Genomic DNA, 24,495 nt, shown 5'->3' with positions numbered 1-24,495 from the left:
CGGTGGGAACCTGCAATATGGTATCTTCCATTCAGAAGATGTCTGAAAACGATATTAGCATGGATCGTCACCAGGTGTTGCCTCCAAGCCCAATAGAAATATTGTAGCAATCAATGTTCTTGGCATGGGAGGCAAACCCCAATGAACGCTCGTCAAGCGTTTGGGTAGATAGGTCTAAGGAATATGGTACCTCTTCAAATCATTGGTCACATGTACATTCTATAGATGAAGGAATTGTTCAATCAATGAACATACAGGGGGCACCATGGGAAGATTACCACCATTGTTCCCATCTTCCAGATTACAACGAAGATTACTCCAGCGACCTTAATCATCCATCAGTTTTTGATTTTCTATCAAATACTGTAAATACAGTGGATTCTGAGCGAAATCTATCCAATATTGAAGAAACTATCACCATAAATATCTCGACAAAACCAGATGTTGTAGAAAATATTCATGTTGGCAAATCTTGTTCTTCTTCAGAATTGGAAATATATTATGCTCTCTTTCACGAGTTTAGAGATGTCTTTGCATGGTCATATGAAGAAATGCCAGGCATTGACTTGAGCATAGTTGAACATGAAATTAAGATGTATCCAGATGTCAAACCAGTAAGACAACGACTTTGGCAGGTGCACCCAAAGAAAGCCGCTGCCATTAAAGCAGAAGTTGAAAAACTTCTCCATGCTGGTTTCATTTACCCAGTTCCACTAACTGATTGGGTATCGAACATTGTTCCTGTGATGAAAAAGCAAGGAACAATTAGAGTGTGCGTTGATTATAGGGATGTAAACCAAGCTTGTCTAAAGGACAACTACCCTACACCCTTCCTCGACCAGATAATTGATGAATGCACCGGATGCGAAATCTTTTCATTTATGGATGGATTTTCCGGGTATAATCAAATAAATATCCGCCCACAGGACCAGTCAAAGGATGCATTTATCTGTCCATGGGGCACATTCGTGTACCGTAAGCTACCTTTTAGTTTAAAGAACGCAGGGATAACTTTTTAGAGGGCAATGAATTATGCCTTCCATGACATCAAGAACATCGTTCAACCATACCTAGACGATCTTCCGGCTCACTTGTGAAAGCGGACCGATCATCCGCAGCATTCGAGAGTAATATTTCTACGTTGTCGACACTGAAAAATAAGACTCAATCCGCACAAGTGTGTGTTTTGAGTCAGTTCTGGTTGTTTACTTGGATTTGTAGTTTCAAAGGATGGAATTCGTCTCGACCCATGCAACATTCAAGCAATCATCGATTTGCCTCCACCTTCAAATTTGCTTCAGATTCAGAAACTCCAAGGGAAAGCAAACTTTCTGAGGAGGTTCATTCCAAATTATGTTGAACTTGCTAAAGGTTATATGTGTCTCTTGAAAAAAGAAGTACCCTTCAACTGGGATCAGGTCGCGCAAGCTTTCTTTGATGCTCTAAAGGAATCCCTAATAAAAGCATCATTAATGTATGCTCCTGATTATCAAAGAGACTTTAACCTGTATCTGGCTGCAGCAGATACAACCATCGCAATGGTTTTAGTTCAAGAAGACAATGGAATGGAACATCCTATTTATTATTTAAGTCGAAACTTAAATGATAGAGAAAGAAAATAATCATATGTTGAAAAGCTAGCTCTCGCAGCTGTTCAAGCAATACAGAGATTTCGACACTATGTTCTGTTGGCATTATGATTCTGATTTGGCTCTATGGTACAGGTGTTGTACTTGATGGCAACTCACTCAAGTGGCAAAACTCTATTCAGGCTCTCAAAAAGATGGAAAATAAGAGGTTTGCAGGTGCATCGTTCAAAAGGTGTGGACCCGCAAGTTCGTTGTCCAGGAAGTGCGGACATACCCGCAGGTTCTCCGTTCAGAAGGTGCAGTCCCCCAATTCACTCACTCCAATGCACAGAAGCGCACTCACGTGGGGTTTCTTATGTTTGGCCCTTGGTATTTAGCCCGTCGATTCATGATCCTATGGTTTTGGCCCGTGGTATATGATCTAAATTATTGAACCCCGGTTTGGATCCCTTGTATTGGTTTTCGATGGTTTTGTCCCATGGTGTGAATAAGGGCTTGACTATAAAAAGGAAAGGAGATCACTTGGCTAGATACTTGTGAAATTTGAATATCTTAAGATCTGAAATTTTGGGTGATTGGTTTTAAAAGCTAGATCTAAATCAAGGTGAAAACTTAAGGCGAATCTATTGATAAGACGTGATCTCTCGGGCGCATGATCAGATATGTGGATCTGACTGTCTGTGGCACATTGGAGGACTCTTAATTTGGCCCTAATTAGAGGTTCGCAGGTGATCCACGGCGTGAGTGCGGGGGTACGCAGCGCAGGAGAAGGCACAGTGCGGGGATCCGCAGCTCAGCAGAAGGCGCAGTGCGAGGTACGCAGATCAGAAGAAGGCACGGTGCGGAGGTACGCAGGGAAACAGAAGAACCAGTTGCGGAGGTATGCTGTCAGGCAGACAGTGCAGTGCATATCTGAGGAGAGGTACGCAGGGCAGCAGAACGAGTAGGTGCGGAGATACGCATAGCAGAAGACCGACCAGGTGCGGATCTGCACAGTTTAGACACAGAAGAGCTGCGGATATTCGCAGGCCTCTATTGGTGAAGTTGCGGACCTATCTTGAAACATTTGTTGGTTGTCTTTTATCTATTGCTGCAAAATTCTAGGTTTAGATTTCTGGTATTACTGTTCTGTTTACAGCATTCTGAGAAGTTGGGTGATTCATTGGTTGATTGTATAAGGAGATTGGGTGATTTGCATGTACTTGATGATTATTTGATCTTCTTGGATCCAGTCTGAAAATTAATGAAACGTGGTCCTTAAAGAAGTAAAAGAGCAAAGGGGGTTGTAGCTCCCTTCCAAGAGAGACTGGAAAACGAGAGAGAGTTGTAGCTCTCTGCAGGTTGCAGCCTGCGTACTGGTAAAGGACTGCACCCGTACAAAATCCTTGTAAAAGAAGTCTCTAATTGAAAGAAGATAGAGACATATTGCAGCAGGTGGTTTTCACCCACATTGGGTTTCCACCTTATATCTGGTGTTATTTGGTGTGCCTATCTATTTTTCTTGTTCTTATTCATTATTATATGGTACTAACATACAAATTAATGATCAATATCTGAAGAATAAATTAAAGTATAAATCTGGAAGGTATATTGAAAAGAATTTGATAATACTGATTCACCCCCCCGTTAGTATTATTTCCAACAATTGGTATCAGAGCAGGTTCTTCAAAAGAAGATTGATCGCTTGAAGGAAGATCTTGCATCATGAGCAACTATGAGAGGGAAGCATCAATCAGGCCACCAATTTTTTATGGGACAAACTTCATTTATTGGAAGGTAAGAGTTACTGCCTATATTCAATCTCTTGGTACAGAAGTTTGGGATATCATAGATACAGGGTATACTTTTCCATCAGCAGCTCCTACAGATTCGGCTGAGAAGAAGAAATATGAAACAAATGCAAAGGTGGTCAATACTCTATTAGGATGCCTATCTCAATATGAATTTGTCAAGGTAATGCAGTTTAAATCTGCAAAAGAGATATGGGACAAGATTGTTCTGAGCTATGAAGGAGATGATCAGGTAAAACGAGCAAAACTTCAAACCCTCAGGATTCAGTATGAAAATCTCAAGATGTGTAATGATGAAAGTGTGGCTAACTATTTTCTTCGTGTATATGATATTGTTAATTGTATGAAAAAATTGGGCGAAGAAATAAAAGAGGCTGTTGTGGTTGAAAAAGTTCTAAGATCTTTATCCCCTAGGTTTGAATCTAAAGTTTCTGCTATAGAAGAAAAAGAGAATCTACAAAACCTTAAAATGTCACAGCAGCACGGAATTCTAACTGCTTATGAAACGAGGAAAGGAGGTCCATCAGATAGGAGAGAAGTTGCCTTCAAGGCTTCAGGCAAAGGAGAGTACTATGAGTCAGGACACGTGTCACAAGAAGAAGAAGAATCAAATTTTGTCAGAAATCTTCAACGGGTTACTGGAAGATTCAGAGGTAAGTTACCTTTAAAATGCTTTGCTTGTGGAAGAGTAGGTCACTATGCTGCCAAATGTCCTCATAAGGATAAGATCGACAAGGGAAAGGAACCTGTTAGATGGAACAAGAAACAGAATGCAAATAAGAAAAGCTATTACACTCATGAAGACAGTGATGGACTATCAAATAGTGATGAAGATGAACGAGGTAATGACTATAAAATTTTAATGGCTTTTGAATATGATGATTACATGGATGCTATAGATGTGGATAGCTTTTATGAAGAGATTTCTAGACTCAAGACATTTTTAGAAGAAAAGAATGTGATCATTGATACTCTGCAATTTCAACTTGATGAAAAAGAAAAATTTCTTAAGAAGTTAGAATGTGAAATTGTTGGCCTTAGAAAAGAAATTGAGAAAACAAAGGCTCTTAATCTTAAATTTGTTAAAGGATCTGAAACTCTGGATGATATTATCAATGTATAGCGTTCTCCACTAATCAAGACAGGTCTGGGTTATAATGGAGAAACATCTCAAGCATCCACCTCAAAGAGTTATCTTGATGCAACAAGGGAATGAGCAAAAGCCCAATAGAGATTACCAGGTAAAGCAGGGACGAATTACATCAAGAACAAACAAAGACTACCAGGTAAACCAGGGGCAATCCATCTTAAGGGTAAACAAAAGCTACAACCAGCCATAGGTAAAAACTTCTCAATTTGCTTCAAGAATGGATGACAATAGAAATTACAATCATTTGGCTGGTAGATTTGATAACCGCAGAAGTTTCTTCAATGGCCAATTTTTCTCTTGCCATAACTTTGGTCACAAAGCATATCAATGTGTTGCCTACAAGACAATCATGACTAGAGAAGCTCAAAAACAAATAAGTATGATTGGGATTACGAAAAGGACCTATAACAACTTTTCGGCACTTGAAAATGAAATTGAATGTTCTATTTGTAATAACTTAGGTCATGAAGATTCTGAATGCAGGAGCAAGTTTCGGCAGACAAAGGAACAAGCCTCAAGCACCAGAACATGGAGAATAAAGGAACCACAACCAAAAAGATGTGGGATAGCTTTTTATGCAGAAGGACAGGAAAATCTATGGTACATCGACAGTGGATGTTCGAAGCATATGATAGGTGATAAAGAAAAACTGGAATCATATACTGCTTTAGAAAAGGGAAAGAAAGTTTCTTTTGGAAATGATACCCCTGCAGCCATAAAAGGAAAATGCACTGCTCAGTTGAAAGAAAAAGTCAAAGCTGGAAATGTTTTGTATGTTGATGGCTTGAAGCATAATCTACTGAGTGTCAGTCATATGTGCAATCAAGGAACCAAGGTAATATTTCGATCAAATGGATGTAGTGTTCGTGATCTTGATACAGGAAAGACAGTGATCAAAGGTAGAAGAACTCCAAATAATTTATACATATTTGAAGAAGGACAACAACAATGCTATTTGAGCAAGGATGATGAACACTGGTTATGACACCAGAGGTTAGGGCATCTAAGCTTTTCACAAATAAGGAAAGCATGCAAATACCAGGCAGTTCGTGGTCTTCCAGATATCAAAATTCCAGACAACACAATATGCAAATCATGTCAGTTTGGTAAGCAATCCAGAACTAACTTCCCTGAGAAGGAAGGATCAGCTAGTAGGCCTCTTGAGCTAGTCCATATAGATGTATGTGGTCCATTTAGGACAAGGTCACCTCGAGGAGAAGAATACTTTATATTATTCATTGATGACTTCTCCAGGATGGTTTGGTTAGGACTTATGAAGCACAAAGACGAAGCATTCGAAAAATTCAAATCCTTCAAAGCCTTGGCTGAAAATGAATCAGATCACAAAATTAAATTCCTTAGGTCCGACAGAGGTGGGGAGTTTACCTCAAATGAATTTTTCGATTTCTGTGAAGAACATGGAATAAGAAGGGAATTTTCTACAGCTAGGACTCCTCAGCAAAATGGAGTGGTGGAAAGGATGAACAGAGCGATCCAACAAATGGCTCGTGCTATGCTTGATGAGTCTGGAGCTCCCGCAACCTTCTGGGGTGAAGCTACATTTGTTGCGGTTGTTATTCTCAACAAAACAAATGTCCGAGTGAACAGCACTCAAACTCCTCATGAGCTCTGGTATGGTGAGACTCCTTCGATAAAGCATTTCAAAATTTTTGGAAGCAAATGCTATATTAAGAATAATGATGAACAGCTTGGCAAACTTGAACCTAGAGCAGATGAAGGCATTCTCCTTGGTTATTCTCCCCAAAACAAAGCATATAAGTGTTACAATAAAAGACTTGGAAGAATTGTTGACAGCATCGATGTAGTGGTTGATGAAAAAGGATACATTCCTAGGCAAGTAAATTATGAAAATATCGAAGAGGATGAAGACTACTCTCCAAAGTAGACTGATGATGAAGAAGAACCTCAAGAGGCACTAGAGGAATAGATAAGGATGCAAGAGAAGACTCCATCCATGTACGTTCAGAAGAATCATCCAGAATCTCAGATTTTGGGGCAGAAAGAGGCAGGTGTACAAATAAGAAGAGAAATTGCAGAAGCCTCAAGCTATTTGGCATTTCTCTCCTCCACTGAACCACAAAATGTAAGAGAGGCATGCAAAGATGAATGTTGGGCCAAGGAAAAGGATGAAGAACTTGAGCAGATCGAAAAGAATAACACTTGGGAGTTGGTTCCTAGACAAAAATATAAGAATGTCATAGGGACAAAATGGATCTTCAAAAATAGGTTGAATGAAAATGGGGAAGTAATTAGAAACAAGGCCAGACTTGTTTGTAAAGGGTATGCTCAAAAAGAAGGAATAGACTTTGAAGAAACTTTTGCTCCCGTTGCTAGACTTGAGGCCATCTGAATGTTCCTTGCTCTCTCAAGCTTTCAGAAGTTCAAAGTATTTCAAATGGACGTGAAATCAGCCTTTCTGAATGGAGACTTAGAAGAAGAAGTGTACATTGAGCAACCAGATGGTTTCATCCTTGGGAATGATCCAAATCTTGTATGCAGACTAAAAAGGCTCTTTATGGTCTTAAACAGGCTCCAAGGGCTTGGTACTACCGTTTGGACAAATATCTTCATCAACAAGGTTTTTCAAAGGGATCAGCAAATAGAAATCTTTATATAAAAATTGAAAATGACAAATTGCTAATACTTGTTGTGTATGTAGATGATATTATCTTTGGCGGCAATGAAGAAGCTATGAGTCAAAGCTTTGCCTTGGTAATGCAGAAAGAATTCGAAATGTCTTTGCTTGGAGAACTGACATATTTTCTTGGATTGCAAATCCAACAAAATGAAGGCGGGATCTTCTTGTCTCAAACCAAATATCTCAAGCAAGTTTTGAAGAAATATGGCATGGAAGATGCAAAACCAGTATGTACCCCCATGGTCACAGGATGTAGCCTCAGTGAAAATGATGAATCAACAGCAGTGCATCAACCAACCTACAGATCTATGATTAGAAGTCTACTTTATTTGATAGGTACCCGACCAGACATCATGCATGCAGTGGGAATAGTTGGAAGATTTCAGGCAAAACCAAAGGAAACTCATCTTCAGGCAGTGAAGAGAATTTTCAAGTACCTTCAAGGAACTCAAAACTATGGCTTATGGTATCCTAGAGACACATATCTCACACTTCATGCTTATACAGATGCAGATTGGGCCGGAAGCGTGGATGACAGGAAGAGCACAAGTGGTGGTGCATTCTTTATGGGTTCCAGATTAGTATCTTGGTTCAGCAAGAAACAGAGTTCGATTGCTTTATCTACAGCTGAAGCGGAATATGTGGCTGTTGCATCTTGCTACACTCAACTCCTTTGGATGATGTAGACCTTGCAGGATTTTCAAATCACTTGTACACCACCTATCTCCATCTTATGTGATAATACAAGTGCAATCAGCATTTCAAAGAACCCAGTCATGCATTCAAAGACCAAGCACATACCGATCAAGTATCACTTTCTCAGCGAACAAGTGCTTGAACAAAAGGTCAAGTTGGAGTATGTTCCTTCTAAGGAACAAGTTGCTGATATACTCACCAAACCATTGCCCAGGGAGACCTTTGAATACCTCAGGCAAAAGCTGGGGGTTGTTGATGCATCATCTTGTTGTTGAATCTAATCTGTTTCAGAGATTGTTGGTTGTACGTAAGTTTTCATATGGGGTGTACGCATACATTTGTTGGGTTACGGATTGGTCGAAGATCGAATGGCACAGGTTCAGGGGGAGCATATATTCTTCTAATAATGCATTGTTGGCATTATGGTAGAAGATCTTGGAGGAAGTACAGAAGGAGAACATGGATGTTGATCTGAATATTGCTGCAATATGTCTCTATCTCTTTCATGGTCATTTATGGTGTTTGGTGGATTATGGTTCTTCTTGAAGAAATTTTTTTTCTTCTTTTGCAGATCTGATCTATAGTCAGGGGGAGCATGATCAGCAAAGCAAAGGCTTAAGCATGTTCTCAGGGGGAGCATAACCCTTTTCCCTTGATGTCAAAGGGGGAGAATGACGTTGAGGATCTTGAGGTTGCCATCAAGTCCAAAGGGGGAGATTGTTGGCATTATGATTCTGGATTGGCTCTATGGTACAGGTGTTATACTTGATGGCAACTCACTCAAGTGGCAAAACTCTATTCAGGCTCTCAAAATGATGGAAAATAAGAGGTTCGCAGGTGCATCGTTCAAAAGGTGCGGACCCGCAGGTTCGTTGTCCAGGAAGTGCGGACATACCCGCAGGTTCTCCGTTCAGAAGGTGCGGTTCCCCAATTCACTCACTCCAATGCACAGAAGCGTGCTCACGTGGGGTTTCTTATGTTTGGCCCTTGGTATTTAGCCCATCGATTCATGATCCTATGGTTTTGACCCGTGGTATAGGATCTAAATTATTGAACCCCGGTTTGGATCCCTTGTATTGGTTTTCGATGGTTTTGTCCCATGGTGTGAATAAGGGCTTGACTATAAAAAGGAAAGGAGATCACTTGGCTAGATACTTGTGAAATTTGAATATCTTAAGATCTGAAATTTTGGGTGATTGGTTTTAAAAGCTAGATCTAAATCAAGGTGAAAACTTAAGGCGAATCTATTGATAAGACGTGATCTCTCGGGCGCATGATCAGATCTGTGGATCTGACTGTCTGTGGCACATTGGAGGACTGTTAATTTGGCCCTAATCAGAGGTTCGCAGGCGATCCACGACGTGAGTGTGGGGGTACGCAGTGCAGGAGAAGGCACAGTGCGGGGATCCGCAGCTCAGCAAAAGGCGCAATGTGAGGTACGCAGATCAGAAGAAGGCACGGTATGGAGGTACGTAGGGAAACAGAAGAACCAGTTGCGGAGGTACGCTGTCAGGCAGACAGTGTAGTGTGTATCTGAGCAGAGGTACGCAGGGCAGCAGAACGAGTAGGTGCAGAGATACGCAGAGCAGAAGACCGACCAGGTGCAGATCTGCGCAGTTTAGACACAGAAGATCTGCGAATATTCGCAGGCCTCTATTGGTGAAGTTGCGGACCTATCTTGAAACATTTGTTGGCTGTCTTTTATCTATTGCCACAGAATTATGGGTTTATATTTCTGGTATTACTGTTCTGTTTACAACATGAGAAGTTGGGTGATTCATTGGTTGATTGTATAAGGAGATTGGGTGATTTGCATGTAATTGATGATTATTTGATCTTCTTGGATCCAGTCTGAAAATTAATGAAACGTGGTCCTTAAAGAAGTAAAAGAGCAAAGGGGGTTGTAGCTCCCTTCCAGGAGAGACTAGAAAATGAGAGAGAGTTGTAGCTCTCTGCAGGTTGCAGCCTGCGTACTGGTAAAGGACTGCACCAGTATAAAATCCTTGTAAAAGAAGTTTCTAATTGAAAGAAGATAGAGACATATTGCAGCAGGTGGTTTTCACCCACATTGGGTTTCCACCTTATATCTGGTGTTCTTTGGTGTGCCTATCTATTTTTCTTTTTCTTGTTCATTACTATATGGTACTAACATACAATTTAATGATCAATATCTGAAGAATAAATTAAAGTATAAATCTGGATTGTATATTGAAAAGAATTTGATAATACTGATTCACCCCCCCTCTTAGTATTATTTCCAACATGTTCTCTTTCGACAAACTATCATTTTTTTAGATTGCAACCCCATTCTTGTCACGACAATTACTTGAGGGCAAATATTCAAAATGGATAGCAATTTTGCAGGAGTTTGATCTGGAATTTGTAAAATCCAAATCAAAGAAAGCTTTGGTATTTGCAGAGTTACTATGTGATTTCCCATCATCGTCCAACGATTCAACATCCGAAGCAACAATCGTGGATGAATCTTTGTTTCTGATATCTTCAAGTGATCCATGGTATGGAGATATAATCATTTATCTCCAAACCCAAACATATAGGTCTAATACCTCTCGCTCAGAACAACGACGTACTCGATACCAAGCAAAAGACATATTTTGCGATGTAGACATATTGTGCTTGCACCTTTAGCACTGGGCAGTCTATATGGTCCTGCTTTAACCAGTTCTGAGTAGTTTTTCATGGAGAACTTCTAGGAGATGATGTAATCAGCTGACCTTGCTCCTTTAGGGTATGAAACAACACTTTTAGGGACTTAGAAGCCCTTGGTTTATGGACATATGTGATTGGGGTTGCAGTGCCCAAATATGTCTAGGTGCGCCCATCGCACCTAGTGTATATCGAAAGGTGCGACGCATATTAGGCTATCCACTAGCCAGAATGTATGCATCGCACTGTGTACCAAGCCAGTGTGCGATGGGCACAAGGAAGAAAACTTTTGCACTGATTTTCATGGAAATTTTGCCTGTTTTTTGCCAAATCAGGATCTTGACTCTACTCTTGTTTGTTTTTCAGAGATTCATCGGAGCAAAATGGTCGTTACATGGCTTGAACGTGAGCATGAAGAAGAGTACATGGTTTCCCTATATGATCCAGGTACGGTAACTGCATTGTAGAACTTTGGCTTGCTGAAGTTCTTCCGCATTTCTAGCATGAGGCAACAAATCAATTTGTTGCAATATTTCCTCGATGCATGGGATCCTACCAACCAAGTGTTCCAGATAAGAGGCAAATCCATCCCCATTACTGTTGAGGACATCTATTTTTTGACCAGTTTATCGAGGCGTGGTGCCCCTCTCTCACTTTCAAGTTCTGCCCGTGGGGGTGAATCCGTGAGGGATTATATTCGCCGATACTGTAGGGAAGGATCTCAGCCGAGTAGGGACGGTAATATCAGCATCCGAGATGTCACCGACCAGCCTCTGAGGACTCTTTTATTCACCTTTTTAGATTGGCTCGCAGCGCGACCCTTCACTTGGCCAATAGGTCTTATATGCAGTACGCCTTGGAATGCCTCGAACCCAAGGTATTCAACTGGTGTGACGTAGTACTTCCAATTATCAAAGAACAGCTCACCAAGGTGAAAAATAGAAGATCCAAGAACTTTGGCTATGGTTCTATTCTAACTACTTTTGCCTTGGAGAAGATCCCACTGATGCAACCACAGTACATTTCACTTGGCCTACCACCACCGGCTGAGCCACAGATGCACAGATGGGTCGACCTTATGGCTAGACATGCTAGTCAACCACAGGTTTCATTCTCTGATGCCTCCTTTGAGTGGTTCAACCATTAGCAGATGGTTTGCCAAGTATCCATATGCTGGGATGGATTTCCAGGGTGACCCGGATTTGGTGCTGCCAGCTGGCGAGCAGTGGGGTGTCATAGGTAAAAATCTTTGACCACGTCTCTGTTAATTGTTTTCATAATGTTCTCGTGTTTTTTAAATGTTTATCAAGACTAATCAAAACTCATGTGATTATGCAGACATTGAGCCACTGCGACCAACAGCACGTCTGAGAGGAGCAACTGTCGTTCCAGCAGGAGAGGTTGTAGGGAGGGCCATTCTTCGTGACGTGGATGTATCTGAGACCCTTGCAGTGTTGCAGGAGCAGATCAAGGGTCTCACCCTTGGTATTCCGGATGTGAGGACCGATGAGCTTCCTCTGAGATTACAGCGCCATACCACTGGCGTGCCGAGCCGATGGACCAGGCTCTTATGCATGATTGCACAGGTGGTGACTAGTTATCATGAGCACCATTAGACTAGGGTGCCCCCTTGCATTAGTTTATGGGTCATATGACCGATTTTGTCTTGGACACAGAACACTATGTACAAACTATAAACCGTTATATATATATTTTTTATTTTCGGAGCTTTATTTTGGTTAAGTTATATTATCCTGATCCAGTTTATTGATAAAATGCTTTTCTTTTACAAATGTTGTAAATGTCTATCTAACAATTAATTTGCTAATGAATCGGTTAATGTGTTTAAGTTTATGGAAATATGTTGATATTGAATAGAATCGAACTGTCTTTCCAAAATCTTGACCCTTAGGAACATACGATAGATGGCTGGATTCCGAATGGAATAGATGCCTGTAAGCTGTAGAATGACGAGCTGTGAGTCTATCCTAACGACAAGTCGACGTATGCCATGCGCGATGGCCTTAGAGAGGAGTTCTATCAACATTCTATATTCAGTGATGTCGTTCGTTGATTGACCAATACACACCCCTCTGAAACTCACTAACTCGCCGCTTGAATCAAAGATGGCCCAAGCTGCAGAAGGTAGGTTCCGCGTACTACGACTCGCCCCGTCGGCATATCCAACAAATGATTCCAATGGGTTCGACATTTGCAACAAAATGAAAAAGTGGATTACCTAACCAAAAGATCACTCATAACGAAAGCAAAAATGTAACAAAAGCATTTGAAGAGGTTACCATGCTGAGTCAAGCATAGTAACGCTTAAGGTACAACCCGTTTCGGGGTTGCGAGAGTGGAATCCCGTCATAATCTACTAGCTCGTAGGCTCCTTTTGCTAATACACGCTTAACGATATAGGGACCCATCCATAAAGACTGTAACTTACCTGCTCCCAACTTATCGAATTCCTGATCATAGAGAAAAACCAGGTCACCTTCTGAGAAAACGCGCGGTTTGACATTCTTGTCAAATTGCGATTTGACTCATTTCTTATGCACTTAGTTAGCCAAGGCGGCGTCACAACGAGTTTCATCCAGTTGGAGCTCTAGAGACGAAATCTCACACTGAACTGGTAAGATCACTTCCAAGCCATACACCAGTTGAAAGGGTGTAAATCCATTCGCATTTCTCACCGATGTCCGGTATGCCCACAAGGCTGAGTACAGGATTAGTTGCCAACTCCATTTATGGACTCCAATCATCCTTTGCAGCATGCGCTTTAGGACTTTGTTGATTGCCTCAACTTGCCTGTTGGCTTGCGGATAATGCGGAGTAGAGCTATCGTGGGACAGTCCTAATTTGGCGGTCAATTCAACCATCATGTGATTACAGAAATGCGATCCATGATTTGTGACTATAGCTTGTGGAACGCCGAACCTGGCGACTACATGATTGAAAAAGAAAAGAGCGGTCATTTCTCTACTGTTGTTTAATGTAGGCAGCGCCTTAGCTCATTTCATAAAATAGTCAACTGCGATTATGATATACCCATGCCCCCTGGCCAAGGTGGGGTTACATTGCATGAAATATATGCCCCATTTGGCGAATGGCCCAACAACAACTACTAGCTGCAAAGGTGCAGGTGGTATTCTGGTTTTGCGGTCGAAGGTTTGACAAGCATGGCAACTTCTGACTGTGGTTATGTAATCTTTGAACATCGTTGGCCAGAAGTATCTTTCTCGTAAAATCTTTTGTGCCGTAGCATAACTAGATTGGTGCCCCCCACATGTGCCTGAATGACAATCATTCAGGACTGTTTCGGCCTCCTCATGGGTGAGGCACCTTCGCAGAATAGTATCGACACCACGACGATATAGTGTTTCACCGACGATCATGTAGTCTTTTGCTTGGTATCAAGTACGTCGCTATTATGAGTGAGAGGTAATAGACCTATATGTTTGGGTTTGGAGATAAATGATTATATCTCCATACCATGGATCGCTTGAAGATATCAGAAACAAAGATTCATCCACGATTGTTGCTTTGGATGTTGAATCGTTGGACGATGATGGGAAATCACATAGTAACTTTGCAAATACCAAAGCTTTCTTTGATTTGGATTTTACAAATTCCAGATAAAACTCTTGCAAAATTTCTATCCATTTTGAATATTTGCCCCCAAGTAACTGTCACAACAAGATGTAGGTCATGGGGTTGCAATCTGAAAAACGGTAGTTTTTCGAAAGAGAACATAGTGTCGAAATCTCTGTATTGCTTGAACAGCTGCTAGAGCCAGCTTTTCAACATATGAGTATTTGCTTTCTATATCATTTAAGTTTCAACTTAAATAATAAATAGGATGTTCCATTCCATTGTCTTCTTGAACTAAAACCATTGCGATGGTTGTATCTGCTGCAGCCAGATACAGGTTAAAGTCTCTTTGATAATCAGGAGCGTACATTAATGATGCTTTTATTAAGGATTCATTTAGAGCATCAAAGGAAGCTTGCGCGACCTGATCCCAGTTGAAGGGTACTTATTTTTTCAAGAGACGCGTATAACCTTTAGCAAGTTTGGCATAATTTGGAATGAACCTCCTCAAAAATTTTGCTTTCCCTTGGAGTTTTTGAATCTGAAGCAAATTTGAAGGTGGAGGCAAATCGATGATTGCCTGAACCTTGCATGGGTCGAGACGAATTCCATCCTTTGAAACTACAAAGCCAAGTAAACGACCAGAACCGACGCAAAACACACACTTGTGCGGATTGAGTCTTATTTTGTAGTGTCGGGAACGTAGAAATATTGCTCTCAAATGCTGCGGATAATGGGTCTGCTTTCGCGAGTGAGCCAGAAGATCGTCGAGGTATGGTTGAATGATGTTCTTGATTTCATGGAAGGCATAATTCATTTCCCTCTGAAAAGTTTCCCCTGCGTTCTTTAAACCAAAAGGTAGCTTACGGTACGCGAATGTGCCCCACGGACAGATAAATGCAGTCTTTGACTGGTCCTATGGGCGGATATTTATTTGATTATACCTGGAAAATCCATCCATAAACGAAAATATTTCGCATCCGGTGCATTCATCAATTATCTGGTCGATGAAGGGTGTAGGGTAGTTGTCCTTTGGACAAGCTTGGTTTACATCCCTGTAATCAACGCACACTCTAATTTTTCCTTGATTTTTCATCACAGGAACAATGTTCGATACCCAATCAATTAGTGGAACTGGGTAAATGAAACCAGCATGGAGAAGTTTTTCAACTTCTGCTTTAATGGCACCGGCTTTCTTTGGGTGCACCTACCGAAGTCGTTGTCTTACTGGTTTGACATCTGGATACATCTTAATTTCGTGTTCAACTATGCTCGAGTCAATGTCTGGCATTTCTTCATATGACCATGCAAAGACATCTCTAAACTTGCGAAAGAGAGCGTAATATATTTCCAGTTCTGAAGAAGAACAAGATTTGCCAACATGAATATTTTCTAGAACATCTGGTTTTGTCGAGATATTTATGGTGATAGTTTCTTCAATATTGGACAGATTTCACTCAGAATCCACCGTATTTATAGTATTTGATAGAAAATCAAAAACTAATGGATGATTAAGGTCGCTGGAGTAATCTTCGTTGTAATCCAGAAGATGGGAATGATGGTGGTAATCTTCCCATGGTGCCCCCTGTATGTTCACTGATTGAACAATTCCTTCCTCTGTAGAATGTACATGCGACCAAGGATCTGAAGAGGTACCATATTAATTAGACCTACCTACCCAAACACTTGACAAGTGTTCATTGGGGTTTGCCTCCCATGCCGAGAACATTGATTGCTACAATATTTCTATTGGGTTTGGAGGCAAGACCTGGTGACGATCCATGCTAATATCGTTTTCGGACATCTTCTGAATGGAAGATACCATATTGCAAGTTCCCACCGTTGCCACTTCCACCATGTCTTTTGGAGGCGGTAGGGCAAAAGTACCCATCAATCTAGGGTCTTTTAGTAGGCCTACTCTGATATTTTGAAGCGACTGAGAGCTTCTGTGGATCATCGGAATGCTTCCCGTAACTTGCGAACTGTTGGGGAGGAATGTTTGTTGATCGACGATTGTAATTCCCCCTTGGAACAGAAATGCAATATTTCCAAATTATGTCGACACAATGGCAGCCATAGCATAAATCCAGGGCCTTCCCAGTAGGATTTTGTAATCGAGGTTTCCATCGATAACTTCCACATCAATTTCTATTGTTTTTCCCCCCAGTTCGACTTGCAAGTTACTTAAAATCCCATATGGAGTGTATGTTCATCCATCAAATGCTTTTAACTTTGTCGATGATCACAACAAGGGTGGTGAGCCTAAATTTTTCCAGCAACTCATTGACATAATACATGTAGATGCCCCCTCATCAATAATTGTTCGATGAACAGTTTTGTTGAGGGCTTTCACTTGAACGAGGAAAGCGAGCCGAGCTGGTAACTGCGGGTCATATCCTTTATGATTAAAGGCCACAATATTGGAATTTGTTGGGTCAATCCCACCTATTGCTGATAATAAATCTTGCTTTTGGGAGGGGCAATTTTGTAGTACCTCAAGTGTCGACATAGCGAACGACGATTGGGCCAGGTCCTTTACTATATTATAATTCTGTGCCGCTCTGGCACCAGGATTAAATGTCGATATGTGTACTACTCCCTTTGGTAGCTTTATCGTTAGCTCAGGAATGATGGGTGGCACAACTTCGGTTAAAGTTGTTGTCAAACTACTAGGTTGATCAATGGCCTTGTTGTTCGACAGCTGTGGATTCCCGTAATCTTTATTCCTTGTCGATATCAAAGCATCATTTTGTTGTTTTGAAATGGACAGCATAAGGATTTGGGATGGGGAAGCATTGTCACTAGCAACCAGATTGGTTCTTGGGTTTGGAACTGGATCAGTCAATACTGCTAAGGTTTTTGAATTCTTAAAGAATTTCTTAACTTCGGCTTTATATGGAAAATCTCTCGTCCAATGATATTCATTGCATATGAGGCATGGCTGAGTAGGTTTCTTTTGCCCAGAAGGGTTTGCTAAAGATTTTTCAGGAGATGAATCATCATGTTTCTTCTTTTTTCTCTTCCCTTTCTTCTTGCCCCCTGGTTGCTTCGGTTCTTTGCCTTTGTCAGTCGACATGGCATTAACCTCCGAGGCTAGAATTTCTTCATTTGCATTTTGATCAGAAATCTTACGGGATTTCTTAGATGTAGCCTTTGTCGATTTCGTGCTCGTCGTACCTATCACACCGTCGCCGATGTGAGAGTCTTTGTTTGATTCAGGAGGAGGAGGAACGGAAAACTCTGGTCTGGGAGCATTGGGGATTTTGTCGTAGAGTGTTCCAGACTGAGTATAGATCAAGTCTAGACATTGCGCACGAGCAATAACCTGCTCTTCAGTGAGTACCCCTCCCTTTGCCACATCTTCTGTAATAGAAGGTAATAATGACTTAATAAACCATTCAGCTAGCAGCTGATCAGGAACATATGTTTTCACCATTCTACGACGACATCGCCATTCATGAATATGATCGGATATGTGAGTGGCCGTCGTTTGCTTGAAATTGGTAAGAAGCTCTATCCCTATTTTATACCTTATTGGTAATTGAAAATTCTTTATAAAGGTTGTGGCAAGGGCGCTAAAGTTATCGAATGAAGCTCTAGGCAACTTGATATACCATTTTTCTTCCGGACTAGTTAACGTTCGCTAAAAAAGGTGAAGCTGAATCGAATCATCATTGAGAGTGTTGGATGAACACCACAGATGAAAGGTCATCACATGATTCAATGGGTCTTCACCTGGATTTCCATTAAATTTAGGAATATCTGATGGAAGTTTAAGAGGAATCGCCAGCCACCAAGGGACATAAGCGATTGGATCGTTCATTAGCTGATTTAGATCTGCTAACTCTAGAATCGCCACGAAGGGCAATTGTTGATTCAGGTTCGGCGAAGCGTACCCAAGATAAGATGGGATCACCTGAGCAGTGGGTCTTTGCATACCAGCATAATGCATTTGATGCTGATAACTTTGATAAGGTGGTTGGGCATAACCAATTTGAGACCATTGGTTATAACCGTTTTGAATATATGGCTGCCCATTACCTACAAAGTTTTGTTGCTCAAGTCCTGTGTAAGCTTGTTGGAATTGCGGTTGTTGATATTACACCAGCCATGGTTGTGAAACCATTTGTTTTTGCCCAATACTCGACATTTGACCAAGATGAGGGGTAATAGTACCCGTTTGAGCCTGAGTCGCTCCGGTTAAGGAGCCACTAACTGGCAATTGCGGTTGTGTCGTGGAGACAAGAGGTTGTTGTACAACGACCTGAGAAACTTGAGGTTGGCATATAACAGGCAATGCTTGTACTTGTGACACCGTCACAGTCGCTGGTGTAGTGGCGATGTTTGATATAGGGAGACTTGGTTGCATTGAGTATACAACTCTTGGTTGTTGAGATAGTATTGGCATCCAACCACTAGATGTGATTCCAATTTGACCTGAATTTGGTTGTGAACTCTCATATGGCGGCAATCCAGCGCTCAAGGGAATGATTGGCCTTTGGAGACTAGACTACCCAAATTGATGTTGTGAAGGATCAATTTGTTGAGATTCAACATAAGAGATTCCAGATACTATTCCGGGTGAACAAACGGGGACAGACCATACTGTCGAAATAGTCCCTGGGTGGACTTCTTCTAGCGGTTGAGAGCTATTTGGGATAGATGGTATACCAATGAACATCATCAGAGTGGTGGAAGGAAGTTTTGCTACCACTGTATCGGATGAGACAGTCCTAGATGTTGATGGTTGTCCAGACATATTGAGTCTATCCAAAAGACTTCCCATTGCTTCTACAGGAACTTGCGATGAAGGGATATTAACTTCTGAAGTAGAAGGATATAGGTGGATCTTAGTCCCAAAATGCGATGGAGTACTAGATGGAAGATCCTCTGTAATCTCTTCTATAAAAATCAATCCAGTGGAAGAGGCAGACTTTCAGGTCCGTAAAAATTTCTGGTGCCGAAGAAGGTATAGATTCTGCAGCGACAGATGTTGGAGGGGTAACACCTTCTGAATCAATCCTGGATGGAGCTGGTTCGGGAATAGAAGTGTTTACTGTTACACTAGGATCAGTTCTAATGTCCTCTTGTAACTGTGGAACTTCTTCTGTAGAGTCAGGGATACCAGAAATGGTTGGAGTAACTAGAGTCTCAGAGGATGTTGAAACACAAGTTTCAAGCAAACTAGGAGACCTCGACCCAGTTAAACAAGTTCGCTTGACCCGAAATGGTTTGGTTTCCGAAGTCAAAGATGGTTGACTTGTCAGTCTCTGTGAATGACGGGGTTTTAGTTGACTTTCTTCCATGATTGCGGATTTATTTGATCAACTCAGAATAAGAGGGGAAAATTTTATTCCGTATTAAATGAATTTTAGATGCTTTGACACAACTGCTTTTTCACTTTTTAAGAGTCGAGAAAAAGCTAAAGATGACTCTAGTCGCCTTCGATTTTTAATGAGCCTGAAGTGACAAGTGCTCAGATGGACCTTTTTCTTTAAGGAGTCTGAAAAGGAATGAAAGAGACTGCTCTAGAAATCTAGACAAGGGATTACCAGACCAATCACAAAACTGCAGAATACTTTTTACGGTAAGGCAATCAATCTTCTCGAATGCTGTGTTCAGTGCATTGCGATCGATAGGGCGGCAGACACGACTTCCTAAGGATAAATGATATAGCCTATTGTGGTCTCCCAATATATACTCGACGGTACGTGGGAGCACAAGTCCGTACTGGCACTTATCGTCTTAAAGAGGAGGAATCACCCAACCTACGATAAAAGTGACAGTTACCAGGCTTTACGACGCTGAAATATGTCTCTAGCCTAGACTTCTAGATGTTGTGTGTTAGGTTCCAAAGCGTTTTTATATTCATTAAATTTATTTTATAGTTGATTTTTCTTAAGAAATTTTCCTTTCAGGTTCACTGCGTGATGTAGATATACAATTCCTAAAATGCAATCTAAGATGATAAATAGTCGTTTAATCTTCTTTTTGCAATGAAAATCCTAGCTACTAAGGAAAGAGAAATGAAATCCTTTCAACATAGAGAAAAGAGCACACACTAGATGCATTGTCCTAAATCAAAATCAACAAGCAATCTAAATGAAAATGCACGTACATGTATTTGTTTTCTGCTTTCTTAATGTGTGAATGACAAAAAGAATGCTAAATACAAATCTAAATTATTTCTTCTTTCAAGGTGACAGTACTAACGATTTTCTTTTCAAAAAATGACAGGAAGGCAAGACGACACTTTGAGATTTTGAATTGAAAACTGCTTTTGACACTTGAAATACTACTAATTCAAATCAAATACAAGAGTAATAGTGTAATCGACTATCAACAAGAGAAGTATTATTTTCCTTGACTGAAAACGAAACTTGCGACACTTCCAAATCAAGAGACAACATTTCGATTAAGCTACTTCTTTGTAAAAGAGAACTGTAAATGGCACACAATACATAAAAACATTCACAATTATTTGTACAATAGAGGTTGGATGATGCAAAGAAGGGGGTTTCAACAGTGATCTACTGATCACAGACAGCAAAACTCCTGAATAAAACTGAAGACAATGAAGAAAAAACCAAAATCTGGAGGCAGATCTAGTCTTGTCTGATCATCGCACCTGCAACACAGGGAAATAGGGATTCATCCCACCTACTGCACACAGGAGGTCAGATGCATCTATATTTCTTAAAGGATAGGGTGTGATGGTCAAGGAACGAGACTTTAACTTGGTTTTTTGTCACAGTTTGCAGTTTAATCCAGGGATTTAGGCCAAGCAAATGATAGTCAGTAACTACAAAGTACAGGGCTGATCTAATGAGGTTACTCAAGCTACCTCTAGGGCACTGAGGATGTTCGCAATTCAATTGTTCAGTTCATAAACAAACCCAGAGATTGACTGAAGCAGCGTTGATCTACTTTGCACTTGCATAGCAAATGCAGTTCGAAGGCTAGTTGGCTTGACTTCAAGCTTCGTCTATGGTTTATGAATCAAACAAATAGAGACAAGCAATCAAACTAAGCATTCCCCAGTGGAGTCACCATTTTGTTATCAGGAAATCTAGTGTCTATTCAGAGCTGCTAGTCCCACTAAGACATGTAGCTATCTTAGAAACAAGCAGATTAAATTTACTTGTTTTTCCTTTACGAGAGAGAGATGAGAAAGAAGCAGAGAGTACCAACCTCAGTCTTCCGCTTGGCTCCTTGCTTGTTTCCTTTCCCCTTGACAGAATCTTGCCACTGCTTCCTTACTTGTCTAGCTTCAAAGAGCACTTGTAGATTCACAACAGCATAATACCATCAAAGCATAGAGATATTTCACTGTAAACAATATAGGATTAGATATATATTGACCATATAAATGCATATAACAATTTCAACTGTGAGCTTGAGAGATGAAATCTCACACTGAACTGGTAAGATCGCTTCCAAGCCATACACCAGTTGAAAGGGTGTAAATCCGGTCACATTTCTCACCGATGTCCGGTATGCCCACAAGGTTGAGTACAGGATTAGGTGCCAACTCTGTTTATGGACTCCAATCATCCTTTGCAGCATGCACTTCAGGACTTTGTTGATCACCTCAACTTGCCCGTTGGCTTGTGGATAATACGGAGTAGATCTGTCGTGGGACAATCCTAATTTGGCGACCAATTCAACCATCATGTGATTGCGGAAATGTGATCCATGATCTATGACTATAGCTTGTGGAACATCGAACCTAAAGACTACATGATCGTCGGTGAAACATTATACCATCGTGGTGTCGATACTATTCTGCGAAGGTGCCTCACCCATGAGGAGGCCGAAAAAGTCCCGAATGATTATCGTTTAGGTACATGTGGGGGGTGCCAATCTGGTTATGCTATGGCACAAAAGATTTTATGAGCAGGATACTTCTGGCCAACAATGTTCAAAGATTGAATAATCACAGTCAGAAGTTGCCATGCTTGTCAAATCTTCGACTGCAAAACCAGAATACGACCCGCACCTCTATAGCCAGTAGTTTCTATTGGGCCATTCGCCAAATGGGGCATAGATTTCATGCAATGTAACCCCACCTCGGCCGGGGGGCATGGGTATACTATAGTCGCAGTTGACTATTTTATGAAATGGGCCGAGGCGCTGCCTACATTAAACAACAATGACGAAATGGCCGCTCTTTTCTTTTTCAATCATGTAGTCACCAGGTTCAGCATTCCACAAGCTATAGTCATAGATCATGGATCGCATTTCTACAATCACATGATGGTTGAATTGGCCGCCAAATTAGGACTGTCCCACGACATCTTTACTCCATATTATCCGCAAGCCAACGGGCAAGTTGAGGTGATCAAAAAAGTCCTGAAGCGCATGCTGCAAAGGATGATTGGAGTCCATAAACAGAGTTGGCACCTAATCCTGTACTCAGCCTTATGGGCATACCGGACATCGGTGAGAAATGCAACTAGATTTACACCCTTTCAACTAGTGTATGGCTTGGAAGCGATCTTACCAGTTCAGTGTGAGATTTCATCTCTCAAGCTCGTAGTTGACCTCATCCCTGGAACTTCAGAGGAAGAAGCTCGTTTCTTAGAATTAATCCAACTGGATGAAACTCATCATGATGCCACCTTGGCTAACGAAGCGCATAAGAAACAAGTCAAAGTGCAAAGTGACAAGAATGTCAAACCCCGCGTTTTCTCATAAGGTGACCTAGTCTTGCTCTATGATTAGGAATCTGATAAGTTAGGAGCAGGTAAGTTCCAGTCTTTATGGATGGGTCCCTATATTTTTAAGCGTGTATTAGCAAAAGGATCCTACGAGCTAGTAGATTATGATGGGATTCCACTGTCACAACCCCAAAACGGGTTGTACCTTAAGCATTATATGCTTGACTCAGCATGGTAACCTCTTCATATGCTTTTGTTACATTTTTGTTTTCGTTAAGGGAGATCGTTTTGGTTAGGTAATCCACTTTTGCATTTTGTTTCATATATCTAACCCATTGGAATCATTTGTTGGATATGCCGACGGGGCGAGTCATAGTACACGGAACCTGTCTTCTGTAGCTTGAGCCATCTTTGATCCAAGCGGCGAGCTAGTGAGTTTCAGAGGGGTGTGTATTATTCAATCAACGAACAACATCACTAAATATAGCGCATTGATAGAACTCCTCTTTGATGCCATCGTGCATGGCATACGTCGACCTGTCATCAGGCTAGACTCACAGCTCGTCATTCTACAACTTACAGGAATCTATTCTGTTCGGAATCCTAAGGGTCAAGATTTTGGAAAGATGGTTCGATTCTATTCAATATCAACATATTTCTAGAAACTTAAACACATTAACCGATTCATTAGAAAATTATGTGTTAGATAGACATTTACAACATTTGTAAAAGAAAAGCATTTTATCAATAAACTGCATCAGGATAATATAACTTAACCAAAATAAAGCTCCGAAAATATTAAAATATATATATATAATTGTTTATATTTTGTACATAGTGTTCTGTGTCCAGGACAAAATCGGTCATATGACCCAAAAACTCAATATGCAAGGGGGCACCCTAGTCTAATGGTGCTCATGATAACTAGTCACTGCCTGTGCAATCATGCGTAAGAGCCTGGTCCATCGGCTCGGCATGCCAGTGGTATGGCACTGTAATCTTAGAGGAAGCTCATCAGTCCTCACATCCAGAATACCAAGGGTGAGACCCTCGATCTGCTCCTGCAACACTGCAAGTGTCTCGGATACATCCAGGTCACGAAGAATGGCCCTCCCTACAGCCTCTCCTGCTGGAACGACAGTTGCTCCTCTCAGACGCGCTGTTGGTCGCATTGGCCCAATATCTACATAATCACATGAGTTTTGATTAGCCTTGATAAACATTTAAAAATCACGAGAACATTATGAAAACAATAAATAGAGATGTGGTCAGAGATTTTTACCTATGACACCCCACTGCTCGCCAGCCGACAACACCAAATCCGGTTCACCCCGGAAATCCATCCCAGCATATGGATACTCGGCATAAACCATCTGCTAATGGTTGAACCACTCAAAGAAGGCATCAGAGAATGAAACCTGCAGTTGACTAGCATGTCTAGCCATAAGGTTGACCCATCTCTGCATTCGTAGCTCAGCCGGTGGTGGTAGGCCAAGTGAAATGCACTGTGGCTACATCAGTGGTATCTTCTCCAAGGCGAAAGTAGTCAGAATAGAACCATAGACAAAGTTCTTGGATCTTCCATTTTTCACCTTGGTGAGCTGTTCTTTGATAACTGGAAGTACTGCATCATACCAATTGAATACCTTGGGTTTGAGGCATTCCAAGGTGTACTGCATATAGGACCTGT

The sequence above is a fragment of the Pinus tabuliformis genome, chromosome 7, assembly GCF_031772625.1.
Source record: "Pinus tabuliformis cultivar Carrire ecotype Pingquan chromosome 7, CPIR1, whole genome shotgun sequence".
NCBI lineage: Eukaryota > Viridiplantae > Streptophyta > Pinopsida > Pinales > Pinaceae > Pinus > Pinus tabuliformis.
Note: the sequence above shows the minus strand (reverse complement) of the source record.